This window comes from Lipotes vexillifer, unplaced genomic scaffold, assembly GCF_000442215.2.
Source record: "Lipotes vexillifer unplaced genomic scaffold, Lipotes_vexillifer_v1.1 scaffold644, whole genome shotgun sequence".
Classification (NCBI taxonomy): Eukaryota; Metazoa; Chordata; class Mammalia; order Artiodactyla; family Lipotidae; genus Lipotes; species Lipotes vexillifer.
Genome location: NW_006783288.1, coordinates 1,202,600 through 1,207,223, shown reverse-complemented (window position 1 = coordinate 1,207,223; position 4,624 = coordinate 1,202,600).

Here is a 4,624-nt window from a genome sequence, read left to right as displayed (position 1 = left end):
AATCGCTGTTTTGCCAGTGACAATTTCACTCATAATTGTCCTCTTTAGATTTGGCATCCAGATATTTTCTGTCCTGTCAATATCCTCCCTGGGACTTGACTTTTCTTCCCCGAGTCTCTCTCTTAACTTCTAATCGGAATACTCTTTCCATCATACTGTTAAGAACATGTACATCTTCCATCTTTTCAAAGAAAGTTTTTCTTAGCTCGTGGCATAACTGAGTCCTGGCTCTCATTCACAGTTTCTATCTTTTAGGCAATCTTTAAATTCTTCCATCCTCCCTTTATCTCAGGGCCCAGATGTCATGTGAATATTCACTTGTCTCCTCATTGCCAATTTCAGGTCATCGTTTTGGCACCAATGTGCCCTTATGCTTCATCTTAAATTTCATAGCAACCACCTTAATTTGTATTTCTGTTCGTGACTTCTTATATCGATACCTTAGCCAAGTTTCTCAATTCACAGAGTATATTGGTAAGTGGGAATACTACCAGGTTGGCGTGCGTTGTCTCAAATGACTTCAGCCGAGGTCAACGGAAGACCCAGACCTATCTGGGTCCTTGCGATAGCAAGCAAAGAAGTGCTGACTACCACTTTGGGCTTAAGAGCAAAGCAAAGTTTATTTAAAGCATAGATACACTCTCAGAGGGAGAGTGGGCTGTTTCTGCAAAATAAAACCAGCCCTCCTGTACAGTCTTAAGGGTGTTTATAAGGAGTGTTCTGTGAGGAGACGGGGTGCAATCATGGGTGAAAGACAGGGGATCATTATTTGATTGACAGTCCTGAGCTATGTAACAAGTTCATTACTGCGCATGCCCTTACCCTTGATTCGCTAAGAAGGGCCCACTCGGGGTGGGTGGGGGGCAAACCACATGTAGATTTCATTATAATAATGTTATAATGAGTTCGGGTTTACTATAGGTTATACACCTGTCTGGTCTGGGCATGCGCAGCCCCGGGGACGTTCCCTCGTGTTACTGTGCTCCCTCTTTATCAGGATAAATTGCCCACCACACGACCCTAGTTTCACCCATCCTGGGTGGAGTCAGGAGAGGGGTCCCCAGATGGTTGGGGTGTGACTTGATTATTCCTCTTGTCTTTTTCGCCATTGTCACCTCCTTGCTGCTAATGTCTGACTACCTACCTAATAGGAAAAGTTACACTTTCCACTTTTAGCCCTCATTCTGAAATTAAGACATGTTTCTGAACAACTCAAACAATGCCCTAGTTAGAAAGCTTCCCCTCCTATGGTATGAAAATAAGCTTCACATCCTCTCTTCCTCAGCTATCAGCTTTCAAGTCCAAAATGGACTTGAAGTGGACCTGAAATCGACAAAATGGAATTTTCAAGTACAAAAATCTTAAAACTCTAATCTTTATGCAGAGCTTCTCATTCTTCCCTCTGCCTTACTTCCTTAATCCTAGCACACAGGCTTCCTACCCCTTCAATGTGATCTTTATCACCCCCTTTCCCCCAGTTTCAGAAAAGAAATAAATGTGTTTTTATCCTTCTCAGATCTGGACCTGCATATCAGCTCTATCTTAATTACTTTGTGACCCTAGGCAAGATATTTAGGTTCTTAAATTTTCAGTCTTCTCATTTGTAAAATGGGGTTATTAAACCTCCATCAAATAAAATAAAATAACACACATGAATGCTTAGCAAATTTCCCAGCATTTCAAGTATTCTAAAATGCGGTGAATATTTTGTTATTTATTTTATTTGTTTAAAGAAGCAATCAGACATGCTTGCAAAAATTTATGTCCCAGGATTGTAGTGAGGTGAATGAAGGCAAATACCATAATGTCACACAGTTCAAGGGGAATTTTCCTGAATTCTCAAGTTAGCATTCCAGATCTTTATTAAATTCAGATTCATGCTTCTGAGAAGAAGGCACAATTTGGTCCTCTAGGAAATTAAGTTCATTCAGGAAGAGGGAGCCTTCTCTCCTGTTCACTCCATTAAAAGGCAACTTGATATTCTGGGGCCAGTCACCCTACAATACTTCTTATTGCTCTGCAAGAGGATATTCTGTGAATACTGTTTAATAAGGGTAACATCAGAATCGATCTCCAATTGGGTAATAGTTTAAATAAGTTAAGTTATATCCATTTGGTGGAAAACTATAAAACCATTAAAAATGTTTCTTACTGAGAATTTAAATTTTGACAAGGAAAATAATTTGGAATTGTATCTTTTAAAACAGCTTATAAAATATGATAGATATGGGAATATGGTATACATTTAAATTTTACAGAAATCATAATGAATTTGCTTCTAAATAAGGAACAAAACATTAAAAATATAGGATGAAACTCGACAGAAAAAACAGTGAGAATAATAAAAATTAATATTATATAAAATATGTGTACCAATTAAGAAGATACAGAGTCTTTTTAAAGAGAATCTAAGTACCTATGACTAGTATCTCAAATTCAAGGAATTCTAAAGTGAAGTTTATGCATGGTAGAAAAACTAAAACTTAGGTGGAAAAAGTACAAATATAAAAGTAAGTAGTCTATTTAAAATCATTGTCAGTCCTATTGAATTATAAGGCTTCGTGGAATTTTTTCATTTGCATGTACATTGTTCTATTTCTGTTTTTAAGCCAATCTCAAGAGCCAACTCTGCTGAGAAAACCACACACACCAAAACCAAGCATCAGCAGGAGGAGCAGCATCAACAACAATGAAAGCAGGAAAGAAAAAGCCATAAACATTAATTCAGTTCACTAGAAGCCCCATTATCATCACTGTAATCTTCAAAGTTGGATCACTCTGTGGTAGCTTCAGATTTAATGTTAGAATCTTCTGCGTCTAAATTGAAGAAATCAGCTGCTATCATCTTCTGAGCAGGGAAATTTATTCTGTGTAATTTAATGTAAAAGAGGCTCTTATACTTGTGACCGTTATGCCCTTCCACATTAGAGCAATAGCAAGACAGTGAAAAGCCAAAGGAAGCTTTACAAGCCAGACTGCTTTATTGATGCTACAAAGAAACAGAGAAACTTGCAACCCAGGACACTGCAGGCTGATGATATTTCCAAGGCACTTTTCCCTAGTTTGTACATTGCTCCAAAATTGGATTTTTATACAATGAATTCAGACTAATGTTTATGGTGATAAGGGTCAACTATAATGGTGGATTAAAGAGTCTCTTAAAGAGACTTGTTTGTACTTTGAGTTTGACCTTGGGTGATCTGGACTCAAATAATCTACTCTTCATAAAGAAGGCTCAGAGTACTTACAACCTTCACAACAAAGCCTAATAGGTAAGAACCAGTATCCCTTTATGCCTTACCTGCCATTCATCATGTTGAGTGGGACCTAAGGAATCTACAGATGTTGGGTTTCATCAAAATTAAGATAAAATCAACATCTATAACATGGCCTCTAAAATCTTGTAGGATCTGGGCTCTGCCTAGTTCAAGAGCAACTTCTTATGCTTTTCACCCTCTTCCCTTTTAATGGAAACATGCCCACGGGAGCCCCACCACAGTTCTTCAAACTCGTCAGACTTTTCTTCTGACTTAAGGATCTTTCTTCTTCGTCTTATCTGTGATTTACATTCTGACACAAGGAAGTCTCTGCTACCCTCCATTCCTCATTTACTAGTTATTATAGCATCTTGTACTTTTCCTTTGTAGCACTTTTCACAGTTATATTTATTTAATTATCTGATTAATGCTTAATACCGTTGATCTCTGTCCCAACCCACTGACATGCAGGTTTCATGAAATTAGAGGCTATATGCCTCTGCAGTTCTTTACACTTTTCCCAGTGACTAGACAATAGGTCCCCAAAGGCACTCAGTATATACTGGTTGATAAATTTGGGGATGCCACTGCCAAGTCCTTTGCATATGCCAACTAAGGAATTTATGCATTAATCTGACAGGGTTATAGAAGCCAATATATGTGACCTCTGATGGACTATCAGTTCCCCATCATATTTCGGGAGAGACTAACATCGCTCTTTTATTTTGTCTTTTTTTGTCTGAGGAAGGAAAGAGAAATGTTCTCCTGATTGAGTAAGCCCAGAAAATTTCTATCTTCAGACTTCAGGTTGTCCTCATCCACCTGGGAGAAAAGGTGAATGAATATCAGTCTGCCTGGTGTTGTCCTGCCATTTCCCCATGTGTTGTCTCCATTCGGACACTTTTACGGAACGGGTTCTTCCTAATAATCTCTCCTTCTTGAATAAGCTGAGGGTTCACACTCCACCAAAGCAATGGAAACTGCAAGCCTATACACTTTCTAGCAGTACTCACATTTAGGCATACAGAAGACGTGCCAAAATTCTTCCTTTCATGTTCACTGTGAAGGGTCACAGTGTTCACCAGGGTCATTCAATGTTCACCAGGGTCATTCATATAAATGGACACTGATGAATAGCTCTGAGCTTAGGTTCCTAAAGATATTATAACCAACTTGGGCTTCCCTGGTGGCGCAGTGGTTGGGAGGCCGCCTGCCGATGCAGGGGGAACGGGTTCGTGCCCCGGTACGGGAAGATCCCACATGCCGCAGAGCGGCTGGGCCCGTGAGCCATGGCCGCTGAGCCTGCGCGTCCAGAGCCTGTGCTCCGCAACGGGAGAGGCCACAACGGCGAGAGGCCCGCGTCCCGC